The sequence below is a fragment of the Amblyomma americanum genome, chromosome 1, assembly GCF_052857255.1.
Source record: "Amblyomma americanum isolate KBUSLIRL-KWMA chromosome 1, ASM5285725v1, whole genome shotgun sequence".
Classification (NCBI taxonomy): domain Eukaryota; kingdom Metazoa; phylum Arthropoda; class Arachnida; order Ixodida; family Ixodidae; genus Amblyomma; species Amblyomma americanum.
Genome location: NC_135497.1, coordinates 124,803,815 through 124,816,858, shown reverse-complemented (window position 1 = coordinate 124,816,858; position 13,044 = coordinate 124,803,815). Strand labels below are relative to the sequence as shown.

At 44.3% G+C, this 13,044-nt stretch overlaps 1 long non-coding RNA gene across 2 annotated transcripts; it reads right to left on the bottom strand.

The window, feature by feature from the left end:
* Positions 1-1,171: 1,171 nt before the first annotated feature.
* LOC144113617 (uncharacterized) lies at positions 1,172-7,020 on the bottom strand. Of its 2 annotated transcripts, none has more exons than XR_013310836.1 (2): positions 6,921-7,020; positions 1,172-4,522 (listed from the first exon to the last, which is right to left on the bottom strand). It is a non-coding gene; the product is annotated as an uncharacterized LOC144113617 (long non-coding RNA). The 2 variants fall into 2 exon arrangements; XR_013310835.1 differs by having other exon boundaries at positions 1,172-4,451.
* Positions 7,021-13,044: the final 6,024 nt, after the last annotated feature.

Below are 13,044 nucleotides of genomic sequence, written 5' to 3'. Positions count from 1 at the left end.
TCTAGGAGGCGAGATTTCTGCTGTTCGCGATTTTGAGCGTATGAACTGGCAACATATCAACAAGGTCTGAATGTATTCATAGTCTAGGCAAGTGGCACAAACTGGCCCAGGTGAAACGTGAGTGAGCGATGCCCCCACTGCTGTGCCACTTCCATGGTCGTAGTCTGCAGCCCAGTTCCACAAACTGGCCAGGTTGTCATGCGAGCAAGAGGTGCTGCTAGTACTGTTGCCACTTGCATGGTGTGAACGTGTGTAATGCTATATGCTGGTCAAATGTTTAGGAGAATCCCTCATGGTGGAGTAGATTTGTAAGAGAGTAAATACTCCCTTATTACAATGCTGTATGCTGTAAAGCGCAGACATTTCTCATGTCTGGGGCAGTTGAAGGGACCGTCACACCTAATACTAAAACTGGGCTTTCCTAAATCTGCTTGCCCCAGTGGAAGTCAAGTAGATGGAATTTCCCACTACTTTTGCCAATGCCCTAAATATCTATGCTCCGGTCTTTTTGCTTCATCTAAGTACAGAACAGTTTTGGATAATTCTGTAGCTTGCGGTAACTGCTTGATAACCAGATGTGGAATGCCTGGTAGCACTTTTTTTCTTCATCTCCAAGTTTTTTTCTCAGATTTGGTCCTTTTTTTAAGCACATTTTTCTTCCAGTTGCATATTCAAGGCTACCTTGCAGGCCAGTGAGGTACGGCTCTAGCACGAACCAATGCCTCAGTCAAACCAGTTCGTGACTTTTAATTATCTTGGTACCGATTAAAACTTTTACAGCCTTGTTTTTCCTTTGCATGATGGTTTCCTTCTTGTTTCAGAGGATTCCAAAATTTCTTCCGGCTGTTTTATCGCGTTTTAAATTTCTATTCTTTCCTCCTTTTGGATATGGTAATTTTGTTGCTGCTTTTTGTATACTTCTTGCGTGGTGTTTTGTAGCCGCTATATGATATTACTGCTTTATGTTTTTTTCCCTTTCTGTGTATATATTATACATTTCTGCTTATACTGTTTCATTTTAACCCAATTGTGATGTTATTGTGCACAGTTATTTGTGCTGATTACATTATAGTCTGTTGTTTTTCATTGCAGAGTGCTTGAACATGACTGCCTTGCCAGGACCTCCCTGTCAGGGACCTGTTTTGGCAGTATCAAATAAAGGAGGGCATGATCACATATTTTTGTTGTATTATTTATTTGTACAGATCCGGGTTTGGATGTCCACAATAGGACGGAGAAGATAGCAGCATAATTCATGTAGACAGCAAACATGTCGTCCCGCAGGACCAACAGCATCAAGTTTTCTGTTCTTGCCTGTTTTCATAAAGTTGCTCCCGTTACCACTGGGTGGGATATCGTGCCTCACAACCACATGATCACTTCAAAAAAATGCTTCTGCACACTGCAAGTCTGCTTTACAGGTGTGAAAAGAGCACATATGCCCAGGTGTTTTTATTGCAGTCATACTATTATGCTGTCATTCTGCTGACCAGCAAGCAGTTCTGCAGTTATTCTTTGACCTTTATTTGAACTCTCTTTTTGTTGCAACACACAGAAGAGAAACTCTGCCATGTTGTCGCAGTGAGCTAGCAGCCACCTTATTTTGATTTTGAGGTCTAAATGGTGACAGAAGAAGCAGGAGGACCTCATCATGCAAAAGGATGAAATGACTGCACCAGGCATTTTTGTAGAATCTTTCTACACACATGCGCTTATATATGCATACACACAAACTTGTTGTTTCAAATTATTCAATACAGATTTTTATTTGAAAAGCAGCGAAAGGTACGTCTATGCAGGTTGATTATACAGCAAGGCAGACATCATGTACATAACAGAACACAACGAAATAATGAGTAATTAACCAATATAAATGGAACCTCAATTTTTTTTTGTTCAGGGCACAAGATTATACTGACAAATTGAAGGCCTTCAACATAAGAGGTAAACCCAGTTTAAAAAACTTCTGAAACAGAATCGTAATTCGAGATATGGACCACAGAAAATATGCATTTGGCAGCTCGTAAAAATTGCCTTTCCCACATTACATGTTCATAAAAGGGCGTTGCTTACATCACCTATGTTCTAAAACCGCCCATTTTCGATATGCAACGTGAGAAAACCCAACTTGAGTTCTCTGAAGCTATTTTCATGTTCGATATCTCGAGGCTTCATACAGGTTCTGAAAAGCTATGCTTGCCTCCGATTTTGACACCCTTCAATTTCACAATATAGCATCGTACCATGCCATTACACTCTGAACAATGTTGCCATAGAATCAGTACCCACCATCAAGTATTTCGGGCTTCACATAACATCCGACCTTTCTTGGAACAATCACATAGACGCGATTATTAAAGGGGACATGACATGTTCTCCCCACAAATCATGATTTTATGTTACTGCCACTGGCCACGGCATTATTAACTATACATAAAAAAGGCGTACGGCCCTATGTGCACATTTCAGCTGGAAAGCTAGAAATTGCAATTGGAAGTTATCGGTTCTAATCCCCTCCCGATGGCAGTGACGGCCATATAGATGCAGCCTGAGTGACGTCATAAATCGTTAGCACTGTCATCATCTCCAAAACTGCCGCGCACAGTCAGTGTGGAGCACAACATGCACCTATTCAAGTCCCGCTGTGGCACACTGCGGTGAAGTCTCCAAGATCAGACATGAAACAGGACACAGGCCTTTGTTGCCTTTGTCTTTTGTCCCCCTATTGTGGGGTGTGGGCTCCTCATTCTCTTGCCAACACCCCTTCTTGACCCCTAGCATGAACAATAAACAACCCACTGCCCTATCCTCACTATGCGCAGTTCAGTACCAGGCAAGCACGTGACCATTGGTTTATGGCGTCACAGATCGAGGGTGCACCAGTGTTGCCTGACTTTCACACGGTTCAGGATAACTTAAATACAAATTAATTGTCGCACCAAATCAGCCTATATCTCGCCTACTTGTTCAGATATACTTAACAAACTACATGCAATAAACAATTTGAGTCTGAAGAATGGTACCATGACCTCTTCAACAAGGCATCGAAAGCATCTGAATTCCTTCAATGCAACCTTGGTTTATGAAACCCAGACACAATGCTTTTAACATAGAATTAATTAGTGTGCTCGAAATGAAATATACCTCCTTGATTTCTAACAGATGCACATATACTAACAAAATCGGAGTTTGGAGAATGAGCCTGCCCAATTTATATCTAAGAATTACTGAGTATCAAAGAAATGAAACAAACATCTGAACTTACCTCTGCTCAAAGGACAGCAAATATTTTCCATTCCCTCCTTTTTCACAAATAATACCATAGTCACTCTCACTTCGCTTTGTGCCATATCACACCAACCTGTCGTGTTTTTACCTCCATTGATCACCAACTGAAAGATGCACATATCTTTCCTCAATTTGCTTTTTTCATTCACCTTTTTTCCACCCCATTCGTTAATGGAATCAACTGCCTGGTACCATTGCATGTGCCATTGATCATGATAAATTTGAAGCCAGTCTGAAATGTTACCTCCAGCTATAGTCGTGACCCTTCCATTTTTCTGTGCCTTTTGTGCAAACAATGCACTCAAATGAACATGACTGTCTACTGCTATCTGTCTTTATATTAACGTGATAGCGTTAATGGCCCCGTTATCCAGAACATCTGGTGTCAGCGTTGTGAGCAAAAAAAAAAAACACTGGCATGGCTCTGGCAGGTGGTCCGCACAGAGCAACCTAGGAGGCAGATGGGCCACTTAGGTCATGTAACCTTGCACCGTCCTCACAGCCTGCCCACTGGAAAAGAGCCAAGTGCCTACCATGGCATGGGCCAGTTAAATGAATGATTGGTCGCTCGGGAAGAGCAACCGGGGCCGTAGAAGGCCCACTGCTGGGAGCACCTGCCATCACAGGGCAGTGGCGCATCGCTTAACCGCTGCACCACCGCGCCAGAAAGGGTACAAGGACTCCCGGCGATCTATGACTGTAAATTAGAGAATCACCTGTATATATGACAATTAACTCATTATGCTATTTGAGGCTAAAGGTGAACATAAAATCTTATATTCTTATATTTGCGGTATTCAGTGTGTTCCAGTTTATACCAGCAAGGTTCAGGTCACCAGCCATGATAATTTTACTTCCAGACATGTGCTTGAGCATATAATACAGAGCCAAGATAGGTTCCTCCAAAATTCTAAAGTGTGTAGATGGTATCCACATGTAAGAGACATTCTTGCAGATGCAGCTTGCACCGCTGAGCTTCAACACCAGGGACATCTGCCATTACAGAGGAAGATACGCTTTGTTACAAAAATGCAACACCCCCTTCCCTTGATCCTACTTCCCTGCACAAAATCACATACCCGAGTGGTACAACTACAGTCTGGCTTGCATGGCAAAACGAGTTTGAGACTCTTGGTCAGACCAAAATGTGGGCTGCAGTTTGCCTGAAGAAACAGATGCGTGTTCAGGAAAGGTTCGTCTTTGTAAGACCAGAATATAGTCGGCAGTTCCAAACCTGGCCAACGTGGCAAGCAAAAAAAAATTAAATTTTAACCCTTGTGCATACGTGCCTCCATATAAATACCTTCAAGCATGGCACAATTAAAATCGCCGTACTCTCAGCTATCTAAAACGTAATCTTTGAGATGCCCTGTTAACCACTTGAAAACTTGCATATCAGACTTGTTCTTGCCCAACTTGAATTTACGTTCCCCATGTGGTCACCACACCAAGCCTATTTAATACAATTGTTCAAGTGAATTCACACCTGCACAGCACATTTTCTAACCATAAAATATGACCAGTAATCAAGCGTTACTAATGTTAAGTTACCGCTATCACTCACTAAAGTTAATTACAACACTAGAGTTACGTACGAAGATTGCTTTGCTTTGTCCAAATCAGGCATCCTACTAACCTTCCCCTAGCAGAACCACATTGTGCATCCCGTTGTCTTTATAAAGACAGCAGCTTTAGGCACTTATTCGGTCGCACCACTGCTGCTAATTTGACAGCCCTCCTGCAAACCATAAGCTGCTGGAATGATATTTCTGATCACACCGCTTCCATTAATGACCCTGCAGTCTTAAATCACCAAGAGCTGTTATGCTTTTCCTGGTTTATTTTGTGCTGTCTTGTACTTTGTTAGTCATGTTTTAAATGTTCATTTAAACAGCAGAAATATAATGTGTTGTGTACTATTCTCCAAAGCCTTATATTGTATTACATATGATTTTCTGCACCACGTGCAGTTCTGTAACTTCTTTCCTACATGCTTTCCTTTTGTGTAACCCATTTATGGTGAAGCTTCAGAAGTTTGAAATATGACAGTGGGTAATGTGAAATTTGAGTGCAGCTCTTCAAATGCCACTTGCCACCACTGGCAGGTGACGTGTTACACTGCTAGCCACCTTCCAGTTGCCCATTCCTCCACTCTCTCCCTGGCAGGTGGCGTTTCACTCTGCTACCACCTGTCACGCCAAGAGTGGAGGAATGAGCAATCAGTTAAGACGTTGAATGCAGGAACATGCGCTCAAGAGCTTCTCTGTAAAAAAGTGATGTCCTATATGTATGCGGCCTGTTTATCTCCTTCGCTTTCTGTATACGCCTTCCGCACATAATACTCCTATTAGAAGCGTGTGAGTGTTTTGACTAAATGAATCTCCTGTTGAGAATTCGCGACGGAAGGGCAATGATTGCTTTGGCTAGGTGCACAGCAATTTATAGCACAGCTGCAGCGTAGAACATAAATGCATGAGGAATTAAATGATGAGGCGGTATAAGCAGCATCAGCCCCAATTCCTTTGCAGTCTAACTAACAAAACAGTCCCAGATTAAGCGTTAGAAGGTGGCGGAAACACCCATGGTCGTATTAGCACACACGTAATTGCTGTGCATTTTTCAAATGACAAAACATGTGATCCCCACGTATAGCCATGCATAGCAATGCGTGAAAGAGTGAAAACTTCATTGTGCAGTCGATATGACAGTAGAAGTTCTTGGCACACTTAAATATTGGCACCTCACAAACAGTAGCACAAAACAGCCCATTTTTGCCTTTGCAAAACCATGTTAACTGAGCCCATGATGCCAGAGGAATGTCTGCAACAGAAAGGTGCTGTGGTAAGTGGACACTGACATCATAGGCACAAGGTAATATCTAGCTATGTACTTTGGTTCGTAGCGCTTTTCTCTTTTATTTTCTGCCGAGAATTACATCGGTAGTGGGGCCTTGTTAGGCTCAGGCCAGCTGCCTTTGACTTGGCCGTCGAAGACCATGCTCTGTGCAATATTGAAAATAAATAAAACAAAAAATGCCTTCGTTTGAAAGCGAAAAACTAGCAGGTCTACCAATATTCCGAACTCTCCGCGATATCCTGGCGTGATCGTTCACGTTGCGTACTTGTGAACGATCCTACATTTTCGCTGTGGCACTATTATAGATTGAAGCCCAACTGAGCGCCAGGAATTCACACCCACACAACTTCCACAGCAAAGTAACCGGGACGCGTGACAGGCAAGGCGAAAGACTCGCTGCACAGTTCTTTAACTGACACAACTTTCAGTGCAAAGTAGCATGCAGACGCGAGAGGCAAGACGAAAGGCTCACTGCAGTTTAATTCACACAGAAATAAAACATACAATGCTCGGTGCAACTCACCGGACCTGACGTTTAAAATTAATGAGCATCAGTGCCGTCAAAGGTTTGTATTTCGTGTAGAGCTCATCCTCCACCATTAAAAAAAACAGCCTGCTGGTACTTAATGTTCAAGTAAAAGCAAAGCTTTACTCCACTATAGCACTCGTTGCTCACGCACTTGCCTGCCATGTAAGGCCAGCTACGAAACTTCTGCGCCATATTTCGAACAATCGTACGCACTGAATCACATGATATACCTGAAACGTTCACCTACCCTTCGTAAGCTTACGTCTTGGGAACTATTCGCGATGTTTTGAAATGTAACACAAGCAGCATGGAGGCGGCCATCTTGTCTAACGCTTTATGGTCCCCTAGCGGTCAACGCCAGTACTGCCATAGGAAGCATATTTGAAAGCAAAACAAAAAAAAAACATGTCGAAATGCATGCCAGCACTTTTAAATGCTCGCATTTTAGCTTTGCTAACACTGAATAACGTACACACCCCAAGTTGTCAAGATTTCACAATGGTTTTTACGTTTGTAAGTTTGCAACACAGTGGTTGGCAAGCAAATTTGGCTGCTGATGATGACACTAGCACAACAGCGCTTATGGTATGGACCTCCTTGTATGGACCACCTGGTCCATACAACTTTTCCAGGCTCCTGACAAGGATCTCGGCCGGCTCCTCCACTCCTTCACCAGCCGACAGATGGTATCCATAACCAGCAAAAAGGTGCTTCTTTGGTGCTTTAGCTACATCCCGGAAGCGATGCTGAAAATAAAATAGAATTTGTTCAGAAATAGGGCAAATTAAGGCAATACGTGAAACATGGTTTGATATCTAGGGTTAATGTCCCAAACTGACTTCAGCTATGAGGGCTGCTGCAGTGGAGGGTTCCGAATTAACCTAGACCATTTGCAATATCACAGAGCAGCACATGGGTGCCATTTTGTCACCGGGCTCGGTGAGCGCCCTTGGCACTGAGCAACCAGCGCGGGGAAACATTTAAAGCATCACAGCAGTATAGAGCTGCAGTAAAATTTCACCTTTCTCGTACATTTTCGAAGTAAACAACACATGAATAGGCAGAAACGAAGCAGACCACACAAACATAGCACTTGCTTAAAACACAATTAATTTGAACACGTGAAACTTCTGGCATATAAAACACGCATCAGATCAAAACCTGAGTACGCCAGTCCCATCTCGAACCCACCTCAGTTACACCTAACAAATGCGCTCGAATCAATTCAAAGCCATGCCGTCAATGTCATGCATCATGCATACTCTTATTCCATCAGCGTTTCATCTCTGAAGGACAGCCTTGAAAGCCTCTTACTTTGACGCTGCACTGCCAGCCTTTGTTTACATTGTGCATCGCCCCCACATATCTCACCACGCTGTGCATCCGTTTCAGACAACTTGCCCTGTTGCTCGCACAACAACGTTTTCAGGATCTTTTCCCCCGAGCTATTGTGGACTGCAATGCCCTTCCCCATGAAGTCGCCGCCACCACATGGCCATTTTCACTTCTCGAATCCTTTACAATGCATTTTCAAAGGCAATGCTTGTACTTCTATTTTTTTCCTCAAATATCTCTAACCCCACCCTTCATGCAATACCTCCAGAGGTGGTCTTTGAGGAAAACAAAGTGAAGTGAAGATAAAATGTCCGAATATATATATATATATATATATATATATATATATATATATATATATATATATATATATATATATATATATATATATATATATATTCATGGCATGTCACCAAGCAGACATGCTAGGATAAATATTTTAATGCCTGCATGTACCCATTAGCTACGCGAGCTCTGCGTCATGATAGCGAGCATATACTGATACAGTCACCACCTCCTGCTGCAATCTTCTGATTTTCTTTAGTTTTCTGCTCCTATTTACCTTCATGTTTTTGAGAATGAATCTGCGAACCGACATATGCACCCACTGATACTGCAATGCGCAGCCATGCATCCTTCATGGCCCGTTTTAACCTTGCTGGCAGGCCTACTGAGAGTTTTATGACACCAGCCACTGTATCGAACGTACTACTTGCCGTGAGTGAGAGACAAGGCCCTGCACTTCTCTGAACACTCACTGAGTTAACAGATATCATGATTTTACGTATGTTACCCAGCATTTTAGGTGCTGAAAAACCAACCTTAACATTGGCCAACCTTTGGAGATTGTGTGGCAGAGTGTGAAGGTAAAGAATGACAGCAACAATGTGCTCTGCCTTTTTTTAAAAGCTGTGAGTAAACTGCATTCACAAAACGTGATGGCTGCAGCAATTTTTCTTCAATGCAAATGTGAATATAAGTTGTGCAACTGGCACATATCAACCGCATACATAGTTGCTGAAAACTATCGTCCACTTCGTCAGGGCAAGACTTCTTCAGAGAAATCTAAACAAAACATAATGTTCTTTTCATGGCTTTGCAATGTGCACAACTGGATAGTGAAAGTAGTCAGTCGTGTCGCCATGCATTATCATAAGTTGTTACTCAGAGTTCGTGAAGTGAGCACAAAACGTGTGGTATACTGCATGCAATCATTTCTCATGCAGCAAGCAGTTAGTATGCTTGCAAGTAGTTGAGAGAGTACGCCAACAAGGTGGAAACTGACTATGATGAAGGATGACTGCTTTGTAGTACCTGTGGGTGCATGCCTCACTTCGCAACTGTTTTGCTCTAAAAAATACGAAGTGCAACTGATACAGTAACATATGGAAGCTGATATGACAGCAGCAGGGGGCGAAGACTATGTCAGTGCATATGCTCAGTTTCTCTTTTACCAGAAGAGGACGGAAGTTACGGCCACATGCGTTAAACAACTTTTCCTAGACTGTTTGTTTTTGTTTCGCCACGAACAAACGGAGATTTCCTGTACGCCGAATAAATGTTGTTGCAAGCCAGCGCCCTCAAAATTAAGCGTCCTCAAAATTTTAAAGCGAAAGCTTTACTGGCCGCGAACTTGCAATTTCGCCGTGGCGGTGCTCCGAGGAGGCACATGAAGTCACAACGCGCACCTCGCCCAGGATATTTCTCGCTCTCTCTCACTCCCTAATCACTAGCCACTCCCTAGCCCTTAGAAGCACTGAGCCACAGGTGTTCCGCCACTGCGCAGCGCCGCACCTTTCCTCAAAATCCAACTTTCAATTCTCTCTTCTTTACCTCCCTCCTTTATTTTTTTCTTTTATGGCGCGGTTCGGGTGTCCACCGAGGTATGTGAGATGGTTACTGTGCCATTTCCTTTCCTCAAAAACCAAAAAAGTGCAAACACGCACAAGCGCACAAAAACACAAACACACGAAGAAAGAGACTGATACCACGAGCGCTTACCAGACACCAAAGCGCTCGTGGTTTCTGTTTCTTTCTTCGTGCGTTTTTTTTTTTGTGCGCTTGTACGTGTTTGCAATGCACCAACTCGCCCAACAGTCCGTGCTCCAAAACAAGTGAGCCGACGGCATTCACAGAGCTCATTGGCGTTGACAACTTTGCAAAGGCCTTTCCTTGAAAAGCGCACAACCGGCTGCAGTTAATCCCACCTGCAACCATTAACTGCAACCATGCAGTTAATGGTTGATCGCGAGAGATTGATCACGAAATGAACGCTGCGGCCTAGCTATTGCTGCAGTACTGCATGTCAGCCACAACGCTGTCAGCGCTAATGCATCCAGGCCACATCTCTCTCTCACCACCACCACATGTATTAATGCACGAATGAGGCGTCCGCATATCCAGGGAGCCAGTTATGCGCCCTTCCTTTCCCCAAAGCCATCTCAAGTTCATGAACACAGTGAACGCCAACATCTTTCGCTTTGTATATTCTGGATTTGCTCAGCCTCGATGGCCGAGCCGGGCACATCAAGGCACCCTATAGGATGGATGGATACGGCTGAACCCCTTAAATCGGGCGGTGGCTCAAGCCACCTAGCCATGACTTATGAAATTTTACTCTTCTCTTGATTTTATCCGCCAATCAGATAACTTTTGCTTGGTTATTTCTACCCGCTTAAAATATATTTTCCCTTCACTGTCCTTAAACCCCAATGGCTTGGATAAATCAGCCCCGCTGCTTTCCACTGTAGGGTGAAGCCCTTTATCCACATTATTTTGCCACTAGTTGTCCACATTATATTCGCCACTAGTGAGCGCCATCTGTCGTGACAGCATCAAAATGTGCGTGTAAAATGAAAATGAAGTAGACCTGGTCTTTGTTTGCAGTTGAAAAGGAACTACGCTAAGACGCAACTAAATATTGCTGTTCTGTTCTCTGTGTCCCTGTCAATTCCTTCTTTTTTTTTGATAGTAGATACAAAGTACAAATTCTGTGCATTTGTGGTGCATACGTCAATTGTGGCTTTGTGGTAGAGCACTCGCCTGTGCTTCGTGAGGTGGTGGGTTCGACTCCCACTGCCGCCGGGTACCCACCGGTTATTCTTTAATGGGTACAAGCCATCCCCGGCCTGGTCCTCGGCCTTCTAGGGTGCATGGCTTGGGAAAGGAGCTAGCTTCATCAAATCCAGGTACAGCAGCGCCGGTACACTGTCGTACCACTCACGAGCACGTGTGCGCTTGGCTGGTGTTTGTGGCACATCAAATCCAGGTACAGCAGCGCCGGTACACTGTCGTACCACTCACGAGCACGTGTGCGCTTGGCTGGTGTTTGTGGCACATCAAAGGGCTCCTTTTTTTCGCTTCTTATCAAGAATTAAGCCCATTTATGGTCTATGGCGGTTGAACGTCCCAAAGCTACTCACCGTAGTAAAGGTTGACGGGACGCTGCAGAGGGTGTGGGGGGGGGGGGGGGCTGTGAGGACTTTTTCATTCCTGTGTGTACGTTGAGCCCTTCGGACACCGTTTCAGTTACCATGCCCAATTTTATTTTTCCCAGTGGCTTTTCCTACTAAATTAAAAATTTCGCCGAATGGGCCCTGTTCATTTTTTCTTTAATTGGTTTAAGCCTGGTGGTGCTATGCAGGTACAGGCCGTTTCTCGTTCCACTTTATTTTTGTCATTGCTTTTCTGCTTTTAACCGGGAATGAGCCATCGAAATTCGACCGCCGCGGCCACGATCGAACCCGCGTCTTTCGGGCCAGCAGCTGAGCGCCGTAACCACTCAGCCACCGCGGCGGCCGGTTGCAGTATGCGTAGTAGGGAAGCCACACAAGTTGAAATAACGCGTCTCGGAAACTTGCTGTGCATTTGAATGTTTTGTGATGATATGCGGTAGTTTATAACATCAGTCATCAAATGTGAAGAAAAGTGTGTATTCTCGTTTCTGGTAGCAGCTTCAATACCCTATAACTGAAGTTCTATAATATTCAGAATGATTTTACCCTTCAAAACAAAGAGACGCCGACCAGTAAAACGAAAAAATTGTATTGACGTTTCGGCGCCCAGAACGGGGGCCTTGTTCACAATGGAAACACACCAAGAAGGTTCGTCTTTTTAAAAGCTATAGTAATCGCCGTAAAGATCGCGCGTAAATCGGGTTAAGATTGCCCTCGTTACGATTAAGCGTGTGAGCCGTTGTCTGTATCACCAGGGACTCGAGATGAAGCCGTGATGTTGTCAGTTTCTCTTTTTCGATGATTCTTGCTTTTTCCCAATCTATTCTGTGATTTGCCGTCACCGCGTGCTCTGCCAAGGCGTTATTGCGGGTATCTTCTTTCTGCACATCACGAGCATGTTGCTGTAGGCGCTTCTTGTAACTTCCGGTTTCGCCGATGTAAACACCGTTGCAATCTGCACAAGGGATGGCGTAGACAACTCCTGGGAACTTCTCTTTTGGCAACTGATCTTTGACGTTCATCAGTTGTTGTCGCATTTTCTTGACAGGGACATGGGCAACTTGCACGTCATACTCTCGTAATACACGGGCGAGGCACTCACTTGTCTTCGGCACATAAGGAATAGCCGCACGTTTTTTGGGCGGAAGAGGGGCGTCCGGATGACGAGGCCGTGACAGCCGTCGTTCTGTGGACCTGATGAAATGGCTTGGGTAACCACAGCTAGTGAGATCTTTTCGTACCCTTGACGCGTCCGCAGCGGCGTCAGTGGTGTTTGTGCATATCTTCTTGGCCCGCTGCATTAAACTGCTCACAACGGCTCTTTTTTGGGCGGCAGGATGGACGGAACTGAAATGTAGGTAGCGGCCTGTATGTGTAGCCTTTCTATACACGCTAAACGACAACTTCTGGCCTTTCCTTGAGACGAGGACGTCCAGAAAAGGCAGACTGCCGTCCACCTCTTCTTCCAACGTAAACTGAATGGCGTCTTCCTGGCTGTTCAGGTGTGTCAGAAACTGGCTCACCGCGTCCTTGTGCAGAATGCAAAAGCAGTCGTCGATGTAACGGAAGAAGACCTTGGGG